We start from the raw sequence: 12,155 nt of genomic DNA, 5'->3' as shown, positions 1-12,155 counted from the left end.
ATGGACAGCAGGGCCTGGAGTCCCAGCATCCCAGCTCCACCACCCGCTGGCTGTGGGATTCTCTGAGCCTCATTTCTTCTTCCTTAAAATGAGCGTAAATGACACACGCCTCTGCTGGCTGTTGGGCAACTTGCTATTCATAATAAAATAGCAACAACAATAATATAGCCACCACTTCTTGAGAACTTCCTCTGTTTTGGGTGCTTAGCACGAATCCTCATAACAGTCCCCACTTGACCAGAACTCAACTGTGACTTAAGCCTTGCTCAGGAAATGCAGCTATATCCTTTCTATGTGCAGGGCAGTGTGGCCTGTGTGAAGCCACCAGTGAGTATGGAGTTCACAGCTGGGGTCAGAGCCTGGTCACAATCCAGAATTCAAGGCCACTGTTTCCCCATAGGTGCTGGGGGTCGCCTGAGTCCAGGGCGGGGAAGCTGTTGGGAGGTTGGAGTCTTGGGCTCTGGTTCGACTCCCGCTTCTACTAGGCACTGCCACCTGAGTTGATCACTGTCCCTTCCTGGTCTCAGTTTACCCTATTGGAAAGTGAGAAATAAGGGTCAGATCCCTTGATCACCAAGACCTCTGACCACAAAGGCTAAGGGAAAGTTCAGGAAAACAGGGAGCCTGTTGCTGAATTCCTGGCTTCTCGCTGCCCCCTGGTGGACACCAGCAGCCTAGCACCCAGGGGAAACCGGGCTGCATCCAGTGACTCCCGGGACTTGGGGATTAGCTGGCTTTGTGACTTCTGCCAAGGTTCCCACTGCTCAGAGCCCAGTTCCCATCTATTAAAAGGAGATTATAACAGTACTAACATCATCAGGATGTTGTGAGGATTAAGTGTAATAATGAGCATGAAACCCTGGAGCCACGCATGTAGAATGTGCCCAATAAATGTTAATCATTTTCTTTTAAAAAAAAAAAAAAAAATTTATTGATTTCAGAGAAGGGAACGGAGAGGGAGAGAGAGAAAAACATCAATGATGAGAGAGTCGTCATTGATCGGCTGCCTCCTGCACGCCCTTGACTGGGGATTGAGCCCGCAACCCGGGCATGTGCCCTGACGGGGAATCCAACCGCAATCTCCTGGATCCTAAATTGATGCTCAGCTGCTGAGCCACGCCCGGCCGGGCTTGGTCATCATTGTCATCACCCCTCTTCCTCCCTCTCCACATGCAATCAGTGACCAAGCCTGCTGGTTCTCACCCCTCTCGTGTCCTCTCCATCCTATAGACAAGGCCTCGCCGTCTCTCTCCTGGATTCTTTTAAAATAGCTTCACTCCCCCCCACACACCCCTCCAGCACTTCTGCACCTCCCCCCAGTGACCTCATCTGCCCACACTGCAAGGCCAGACCTGCAAATGCTGCATCTCCCACAGCGGTCCAAATCCCTCAAGTGGCCCTTAGGGACCCTGCCTACCTCTGCACCTGCACCTTTCTGCCCTTTTTTTTTCTGACTACATGCAGCTCCTGGCATCCCTCCAGTCAGGCCCATCCCTGCCTGCCTCATTGAAAGGTTACTTTAAGAGTCTTTTCTCCCCTCCCCCACCTCTGCCCCCAAACCTCTCTAGGTCTCAGTTTCTTTATCTGCCAAATTGGACAGTTGTGGGGATGAAAGAGAGTATATACTGAAGTATTTGGCTCACACTAGCCCCCTGACAGAAGGCAGGTGCCTACAATTGGGATGGAAGGAGGGATCTGTCATCAGTGCAGGGGGAGGTCACATCTGCCTCCGGCTTGGGGTGGGAGGAGGCATGGGGTGTGCTGAGAGCCCTGAAGCACACTGGTCAGGGAGTGCAGGTGGAGCCCCTGGGTGGAGTGCGGCGCTGGTTTGGTTCCTCAGTGTGATCTCCCCCTCCCCGACCCACTGCAGGACCAGGTGGAGGACAAGCCTTCTGGCTCAGTGGCTGACAGGCCACAAGTGATTTAAGAGGAGGGAGACCCTTCCAACCCTCTGGCAGAGCTGAGGCCAGAGCAGCGGACTAGAGTCCTGCACAAGCCCAGAAAGTAAGGCAGCCAGCCAGCAAGGGGAGGCCCTCAGCAGCCCTCCAGGCCACTTGGGGAAACTGAGGTCAAGATTATTAGGGAAAATAATTTCCTTAGGGTTATATAGAGCATTCATTAATTCAACCCTTTTTTAAAAAATCCTCACCTGAGGACATGCTTACTGATTTTAGAGAGAGGGAAAGGGGGAGAGAGAGAGAGGGAGAGAGAAAGAGAGAGAAACATCGATGTGAAAGAGAAACATCGATAGGTTGCCTCCCGTATGTGCCTCGACTAGGCACTGAACCTACAACCTTTCTGAGCATGGGACAGCACTCCTGCCAACTGAGCCACACTGGCCATTCAATCCTTTTAAAATTCTATTTAATGTTTCGGCTAAGTAATATAGCTACAACATTCAAGAAACCATATATATGCCCTAGCCAGTTTCACTCGATGGTTAAAGTGCTGGCCCTTGAACTGAAGGGTCCCAGGTTCGATTCCAGCCAAGGGCACCCTCGGTTGTAGGCTTGATCCCCGGCCCTGGTCAGGGCGCACGCGGGAGGAGGCAACCAATCGATGTATTTCTCTCACATCAATGTTTCTCTTTCTCTCTCTTTCTCTCTCTCTCTGTCTCCCTTCCACTCTCTCTGAAAAGCAATGGAAAAAATATCCTCAAGTGAGGATTAAAAGAAAAGAAACCTTATATGATATGCTACCTCAATTGTCACTCTACCTCCTTCATCCCCTATAAATAATCAACTTTATTATTTTCTCATGGATCCTTTTCTTATAAATAAATACAAGCAAATATGAATATATATTCTTAAAAAAATGTTTCTATTGATTTATTTTATTTTATTATTTTTTAATATGTCTTTATTGATTTCAGAGAGAGGAAGGGAGAAGGAAAGAGAGAGATAGAAACATCAATAATGAGAGAGTCATTGATTGGCTGCCCCCCGCACGCCCCTCACTGGGGATCGAACCGGGATCTCCAGGATCATAGGTTGATGCTCTACAGCTGAGCCACGCCGGCCGTGCTTATTGATTGGTTTTAGGGAGAGAGAGAAACATCGAGTCATTGTCCCACTTATTTATGCCTTCATCGCTTGCTTCTTGTATGTGCCCTGACCAGGGATCACCCCCCAATCTTGGTGTATTGAGATGACCCTCCAGCCAACTGAGCTGCCCGGCCAGGGCCTGAATATACAGCCTTATTCCACCCCCTTTTTACATAAAAGAGGACATACTATGTTTTGCGTCTTTCTTTTGTCACTAGACAGTGTATCCTGTAGCTTAACCAGGCTTGTTTTTCATTCAGTGCTCGAGTATTCCATCGTGGGGCTGTCCCATCGTTTAGTTAGCCAGTTCCCTCCTCATTAACGGACGCTTGGTTTGTTTCCCGACTTTTGCCATCACAAACAATTCTGCAATGAATACGCTTATGTATCAGGGCTGATGGGCAGGCAAGAGTGTCAAAGGCATGGCTGTACCAGTTGTTAAAATACTGAAATACTTTCGTAGTGCTTGGCAAATAGCACGATGGCAACTGTAACAATCCATAAACTTAATTAATGATATAAATTCTGTGATGAACTTCAAGCTATGGTTGCAGGGCGTCAGGACTATCCCATGGGCCTCCTGCCCTGCAGGCCTCGGTACTACCAGAAACAGCAGGGCTGGCTGACTTCAGCCCAGGCCAGCGAGCAGTGTGGCCGTAGGACCGTGCAGAGCCTGCTCACAGAGCGCTCCGCATTTCAGAAGACTCGCCAGGTTATCATTACCGTCTAATTATCTGGGTGCTGCAGCTTGTAAATATTTTCGTTTTTACTGAACTTTTATTGGTGCATTTTAGTCTTGTTAATTTGGATGAATGTAGTGCTTTGATATTTGCAAATTTAAGATTTGTAATAAGACATCAAAAACAAACACCAAAATGAAGAGACAAGAAATTCTGGATCTTTCTTAATTTTTTTCTTTTTAATATCTTAAGTATGAATCTTATGTTCCTGAGAGGAAGAAGAAAGAAGAAATAATGACAATAATCAGTCACAGCCTGGAATATCTTTTATGACTATACAAAATCCGAAGAGCCTAGAATATTTATTAGCAGGCAAGAATCAGTACAAAATAAAACAACTAACTTGTATTTCTGGAATAAAAGACAAATTTATAGACTCCAGGTTATGATAGGCTGGGGAATTCTGATCAATATTATGTCTGAGAACAACTAGACAAGCTGGGAAAAATCATTCTGCTTAACAGCTGTGACAGGCTTAAAGTAGGTCCATAAATTTATGACACTCCTCTTTTCAAGATATAGAGCCGAATTTCCCTCGCTGGAGTGTGGCTCAGACTTCACAGCTCACGTCTAATGACCAGAATAAAGTGGAAGCGACAGAGATAGTCCAGATCATTAGAGACTGAGGTTTCCTCCTGGATCCCTCACTCTGGGAGAAGCCAACTGCCGTATCACGAGGGTACTTAAGCATTTCAGTGAGAGGTCTACAAAGTGAAGGAACTGAGGCCTCCTGCCACCAGCCGGCCCTGATCTTTCAGGCGTGAGTGCGCTGTCTTGGAAGCGGGTCCTCCCACCCCAGTCAAGCTTTCAGATGTCTGCAGCCCCAGCTGACAGCCTTACTGCAGCCTCAGGAGTGTCCCTGAGCCAGGATCACCCAGCTAAGCCATGACTGGATCCTGATTCTCAGAAACTGTATAAAGTAATACATTTTCATTTAATATTTGAAGCTGCTAAATTTAGTAGTAATTTGTTATTCAGCAATTGATAAGCGACACGCCCTGCCGGAGTGGCTCAGTTGGGTGAGCATCGTCCTGTGCATCGAAGGGTTGCCTGTTCAATCCCCACTCGGGGCACATACCTGGGTTTCGGGTTTGATCCCAAGTAGGGGCATGTGCAGAAGGTAACTGATTGATGTTTCTCTCTCACATCGATGTTTCTCTCTCTCTCTCCCTCTCTCTAGCGTGAGGATTTAAAAAAAAAAAGATAGCTAACATAAAGGCCGTGAGGTGTTAACAAATTAATAAAGAGTTACCAAGTGGGGCAAGCCTCTTGGAAGTGTGGAGGCTCAGGGAGGTGAGGCTTGTGTTGGCACTGCTTTTCCCTGAGAGCCCGAGTAGTACAGTAAATCCTTGTTTAGCATTGTCAATAGGCTCTGGAACTTTAAGCAAAACAACATATAATGAAACCAATTTTTACTATAGGCTGATTGATATAAGCAAGAGTTAAGTTCCTACAGCAGCTCATCAACACTATAAAGAAACAACACTGAATGAAATGGTGTTATTCAAGGACCTGCAGTTTTCCAGAAATTTGCCTTGGAAGTGGAACAGGCTTTGGAGTCAAGGTTCATCAAGGAAAGTTCCTTAAAGAAAACCCCCTCACTTTGAGCTAGGACCCTGAAAGGCTAGACTCTAGGACTATGTACGGATGAATGGGAAGTAGATAGGTCCTCACAAAGAATGCCCCTCAGCTCCACACCATCACAATCCCTGAAATTGCATTAAGGTGATCCTAGATTGCAAGTCTCTCCAGGTGCTGGGTAGAAGCAAAAGTAAGCCCTCTGTGGACTTACTCTCTGGAGGAAAGTACACTACCCTAGACCTGAGATTGTTTCTATGAGGAATTTTGCAAATACAGTGCCCAGCATGCACATGCACATACACATAGAACAGCACATAAGGAGTTAACATGAACAAAACTAGTAGAGCCAATAGACAAGAAAAACAGACCTTGAGAGGCTTCAGATATTGGAGTTATAGACAAAGATCTTTAAATAGCTCCCAAATGAAAACAGTACAAATGTCCATTAACTGGTGAATGGGTAAACAAAATGTGGTATGTCCATACAATAGAATATTATTCAACCATAAAAATGAACAAAGGTGCTAATACTACAACATAGATGAACTTCAAAAACATTATATTAAGTGAAAGAAGCCAGACACAAAATGTCATATATTGCATGATTCCATTTTTGTGAAATGTCCAGAAAAGGCAAATCTATAAAGAAAGAAAGTACATTAGTGGTTGCCTAGGGCTGGGAGTGGGATTGGAGATAAACTACAAATGAGCATAGTGTTTCTTCCTTTTGGTGGTAATGGAAATATTATAAAACTACATTGTGTGATGGTTGCACAACTCTGTAGCTATACTAAAAACCATTCAATTGTACATTTAAAACGGGAATTTTATGTTGTGTAAGTTATACCTCAAGAAAGTGTTAAAAATAAACAAGGCAAGCGTTCAATTTAAGATAGTGAAAAAGAGCAATAAAGCAAACCCCTAAAAACAGGAAGGAAGGAAACAAGAAAGACAAAGTCAGAAACCAAGGAAAGAGAACAAATAAGAGAAGGAAAAGTATTTTAAACATAATTAATAAAATGAGGCTGCTGAGTTTATTTATCCGGAGGTGGGTTAATTATCGCAGGGACCGTGAAATCATTTACAGCTTAAGCAAACAGCTTTGGTTTCCAATAACAAACATGTTTTATAAGCTTGTAGTCATTGCATTCTTCAGTGATGACAGGACTGCCATCTCAATGGTAGGATCTGGGTGCTGTTGACCGGCCAGGCTGTACTCGCCCCTGTCCAAGCGCTTCTCATGTATGATCTCTTTGCATCCTCACAACAGCCCAAAGAGGTGGGTACTATTATTATCCACATGTAAAGATGGGGGTTGGGGCTCGGAGGAGTGGGAACCTTGGCCTAAGTCCAAAGTTAGTCCTCAAGGCCTGGGAGTCACTGGCCGCAGGCTGTCATTTTCCCCTGGGTGCCTGGCCGCTGGTGTCCACCAGGGGGCAGAGAGAAGCTGGTAGTTTAGAAACAGGCTCCTTGTTTTCCTGGATGTCTCCTTAACCTTTCTTTGTGGTCAGAGATAAACTGAGGCCAGGGGAGAAGAGTAACCCACCCGGGTGCAAAAGTGGGACCAGAGTCCAAGACTCCAACTTCCTAGGAGCTTGGACCCCGGCCCTAGACTCAGGTGACCCTCAGCACATATGGCGAAACGGTGGCCATGAATCCTGGATTGTGACCGGGCTCTGACCCCACCTGTGAACTCCACACACACCGGTGGCTTCACAGGCCACACTGCCCTGCGCACAGAAATGACACAGCTGCCACTTCCTGAGCGAGGCTGATCATCCCTAAGTCACAGCTGAGTTCTTGTCAAGCGGGGACAGCGCCTCCCTCATAGGACTATTCTGAGGATTCATGCAAAGTGGAGGAAGTTCTCAAGAAGTGAACTTGGCTATACTATTGTTGTTGTTGCTATTTTATTATGAATAGCAAGGTGCCCCGAAACCAGCAGAGGGATGTGTCATTTATGCTGTTAAGGAAGAGGAAGTGGGGCCCAGAGAGTCCCACGGCCGGGGGGCCGAGCTGGCACCTGGACTCCAGGCCCTGGCCCTGCGGTGAATGAGGGGCCACTGTCGCGGCATTAGCACAGCCCTCTAGGCGGGCACAGTTATGATCCTGTCTTACGCGTGAGAAGTCCGAGGCTGACAGAAGGCAAATGTCACAGGGCTGGCTGGAGCTTTGATAGGAATCCCGTCTGTCTGCGTCCAGAGCCTGTGCTTCCACTGGTATCTCGCCCTCGCCTGCGGGCGGGTGTAAAGTTATCACGCAGACTCTCTGTGGCTGGGGTGTGTCTGTGCAGAATCACTGGGCTATGAGACACTAGAGGGACTCCGTACCTGTCCCCTGCACTCTGCTGATTCCATTCTAGAGTGCGGTTTGAGTAAAAACGTCTGGACATTCCTCTGGGTCCCTTCTATTGTGGTGAAATATACATAACAAAAATGACCCTTTTAACTGTTTTTAGATGTGCAGTTCAGAAGCATTAAGTATATTCATGCTTGTTGTGCAACGAGCATTACCATCCGTCTCCATAGCTCTTCACACCCCAGGCAGAACCTCTGTACCCATCAAACACTAACTCTCCATTACCCACCCCTCCAGCCCCTGGCAGCCACCGCTCGACTTTCTGTCTCTGAATTCAACTACTCTCGGTATCTCATGAAAGCAAAACCATGCAGTATTTGTCCTTTTGTGTCTGGCTCCTTTAACTTAGCACATCTTCAAGGTTCATCAAGGTTGTAGCGTGTGTCAGAATTTTCTTCCTTTTCAGGGCTGAATAATATTCCATTGCATGTATATCCCACATTTCGCTTATTCATTCATCTGTGATGGGTATTCGGATTGTTTTCACCTTTTGGCTGTTGTGAATGTGCTGCTGTGAACATTGGTGTACAAGGGCCTGCTCGGCCCAGCCGGTGTGGCTCAGCTGGCTGAGCGCTGTCCGATGCACCGGGAGGTTGCTGGTCTGAGCACATGCCCAGGTTGCAGGGGGCAGCTGATTGATGTTCCCTCTCTCACCCTCTCCTTTCCTCTCTCGGAAATCAATAAAAACATATTTAAAAGCAAAGCAAAACAAAAAATACCTATCAAACTCCCTGCTTTCAATTATTTTGGATACATATCCAGTAGTGGAACTGTTGGATTATATGGTAATTCTATATTTAACTTTTTGAGGAGCCACCATACTGTTTTCCACATCAGCTGCACCATTTTACATTCCCACCAGCAATGAAGAAGGGTTCCAATTTCTCCACATCTTCATCAACACTTCCTATTTTCTTTTTTTTAAAAAAATAATAATCATACTAACGGATGTAAAGTGGTGTCTCAGTATGGTTTTGATTCGCATTTCCCTAATGATTAGTAATGCTGAGCATCTTTTCATGTGCTTATTGGCTATCCATACATATTTCTTTGAAGAAATGTCTACTTAAGTCCTTTGCTTATATCTAAATTGGTTGTTTTATTGTTGTTGAGTTGTAGGAGTTCTTTATATATTCTGGATATTCTCGGATATATGATTGGCAAATATCTTCCCCCCTTCTGTGAGTTGCCTTTTTACTCTGTTATGGCATCCTTTATCTTGAAGACTAATTTACCTGATATTAATATAGCCACTACAGTTAGTCTTTTATTTTCATGATATATCTTTCTTCTGTCCATTTACTTTCAACCTGAGTTTTTATATTTATAGTGCATCTCTTATAGAAAGCTGGTCATTTATTCTTGCTTTTTTCCTCTCTAACTCATCTGGCAATCTCTGACTTTTAATTGGAGCACTTAGTTCTTTAATAGGAGGTGACCTGACCATTGGCTGTAGATTACCTATGAAGACAGAACCATCTCATTATATTTATTTGTTCCTTCTTACCATGTAAGCACACCTTGGGAACATCATGAGCTGTATTTCCCCAACATCCTAGGTACAGCCAGCCAGGCAAGCGAGTGAGTCACCTTTTAGGTCCCTTGGCAGTCATTTTATGAGACATTATTGTGTATCTACCTCACCGTGGCCTGGGTCTGACAGGGTTAAGACAGGAGCTCTGGACGGGATCCTGTGATAGGATTAAACAGGCCCTCAGATCACAAAATGCAAAGGATAAAGGTGTCAGGGATAATACTGGATCATCTCCATTCCTGTGGTACCTTTCTTATGGAAAACTGTTCTCTCTACTCTTTTAAATTGCTGTTACATTTTTATATTCTATATAGATAAAGTCTTGGGGATTATGAATTTAACCTTGTGGTTTCATTAGTGAAAATTCATGGATTTTCATTTGTGGCTGGTGTGCAAGAAAACCAGTCACATAAGTAGAGTCTGAGCCTGGCTGGTCACCAGCCCCCACACTCCAACACAGCTTTGTGCTTCAGTTCATTGCCCCCCACGCAATAATGAACATTTCTCAGTGGAAGGATTCATGAAGGTTGGAGGCTACTCCTTTCTCAGAGTCTAGTAAATTCAGCAAATATTTTTTGAGACTCTAAACATGAGTCTGACACTGGGATCCAAAGGTCAGTCTCTGCCTCAAGAAGTTCACAGTAGAGAGAGAAAGTGGAGGGAGCAAACATGTGAACAAATAAATGCCCTTCAATTTGATAAAATGAGTGAGTTGGGAGGGGGAGAGATTTAATTACCCATGAAGGCAGAGATGTATCGGAAAGACAAGTTGTTGCTTCAGCTGTATCTTATAGAGAGGTAATACTGGATGGGGCAGGCAAAGGGGATCTGGCTGTTCTCGGCAAAGGAAACCATGTGCGCTAATGAACAGAAATGTCAACAGCAGGACAGGTGAGGGCCCCAGGTAATCCCATGTGACTGAAGCACAGTGTACATCTTTAGTGGCCAGACAATACTGTGAGTAGGGGTCAGCAGCAGGGACCAGGTGGTGGACGCAAGACCACTGAGTACTAGATACATGATCACATAGTGTCCCCCCCCAGTCCCCAAGATGTGATCTTCAAAAAAACCCCAAGAGTCATAGTCAAACGCATTAGGAAGACGGTGAATTAAAGCTAAGCTGGTTTCTTTACTGCAGGGCTTCTCAGAGGTTACAAAAATGCTGATTGCATTACGGCTGTCCTGGGGCAAACAAGCAAAAACAACGGTTACCAAACTCCTTTTTGTAGGAAACCCCTTAAAAACCTCAGTCTGGGAAATTCTGCTGTTAGCAGTGAAAGGCCACGGATATCAGATTTTTATTGAGAAATACAGTCGGGGGAATGAGGAGTGAGGGAGGGGCGGGAAATAAGGTGAGAGCCAAGGAGGCAATTGGAAGCCTGTCACGGCCATCGGGGAGGAGATGCTGTGTGAACCACGCAGTGCAGGGGGCGTGGGATTTACGAAGCCTTAGAGGTGCAGTCAGTAGACCAACTGCCATCACGAGGGAGGGAGGGACCTGCACCCGCTCCAGGTCTCTGGCTTTGATCATGTCTAGTCAGCGACTGGATATAACTAATAACCTCCTGGAGTAGAGTCTGCGCTGGGATGTGTTTGGGGGTCAGACATGACCTGTCATGGCACTGAAGTCTCTAGAGGACGCGCTCATGGCCGGGATGAAAGTCTAAGAGGAAGAACAGGGCTGCAGACAGAACCCCAGGGACGCGGTGTGGAGGAAGGGGGGGGGAGGGGAAGGAAGAAGTGAGAGCGGGGTCCTGGGAGCCAAGGGAGGGGAGCAGGTAGTGATCCCCCCACGTGCACATTTCAGCAGCAGAGCTGTTTTTACCTGTCGTGTTGGCAGAGATTTATTTATATGTTTAACAATAATACCTAGTGTTGACAAAGGTGGAAGACGCTGAGGGCCTTCACAATTAAGAGGCGCAAAGACTCTCTGGCCCGCGTGTTCAGTGGTTAGATCCTTGGCCCCGCACAGAAGGGTCTCGGGCAGGCACCTGTGTGGCAGGTCTCTCCCTTTCCCTCCCTTACACTCTCTCTAGAATCAATGGAAAAAACATCCTCCGGTGAGAATATACAAAACAAACACAAACAAAACCAAAAAATGCGCAAAGGCTGTTGCCTGGCGCTGAGGAAGGGCCCGGGCGCGGGTCCGCAGGGCTGGAGCGCGGTGCGGTCTCCCGCGGACGGTTGGATCAGCGCGGGGTCCGCAGGGGGCGCAGCTGCTGGAACTGAGGAGGCGGCGCTTCTGGGGCGCTGGCTGGGGCACGCGGGAGCCAGGTGGGTGGGCGCCCTGGGAGCAGCGACTGAGCTGGCGTCAGGCAGGGACAAGCCCTCAGCGATATATGCAAGGGGACAGCGGGAAAGTCGCCGGGAGCCCGCCCAGGAGCTGCGGTGCCAGGGTAGGGGGCCCGGCTGTGCTGGCATAAGGAGGCGCCCACTCTCCGGGCCTGGCTGGCACCCACGGAGCCCTTCCAGACGGGACTGAGGCCTTGTTGCGGGTCCTGGGGCGACACAGCGAACCTAGGCGGAGCTGCGGGGTCACTCGCAGGCCAGACGGAGACTCGGGATTGCCGCCCGCGCGAGGGCGCTCGAGGACGCGCCCCGGGAGCGCAGGTTCTCGCTTTCTCCGGACCCGGCCGCTACCCTGGAGCCCTCGGACAGAGCCGGCACCGCCCGAGGGCCTGGCCAGCGGCTGCGAGGGGAGCCCCGGACGCCCCTGACCCCCCTGAGGGCTGGTCTGTGGACCCCTGGGCGGGCCCGCCCACCACCCACCAGCAGACAAATCTCCTGGGCGCCACCACCCACCACGTCAATTACAACTCCGAGCTCTTCCCGGGAAGGTGGGTTCTGGCGCCTTGGCCCCGCCCCCGCGCCCCCATTGGTCAGGCCTGGAAGGGGCGG

The sequence above is a fragment of the Miniopterus schreibersii genome, assembly GCF_964146895.1.
Source record: "Miniopterus schreibersii genome assembly, chromosome: 8".
NCBI lineage: Eukaryota > Metazoa > Chordata > Mammalia > Chiroptera > Miniopteridae > Miniopterus > Miniopterus schreibersii.
The sequence above is the reverse complement of the archived record's forward strand: the minus strand, read 5'-3'. Positions refer to the sequence as shown.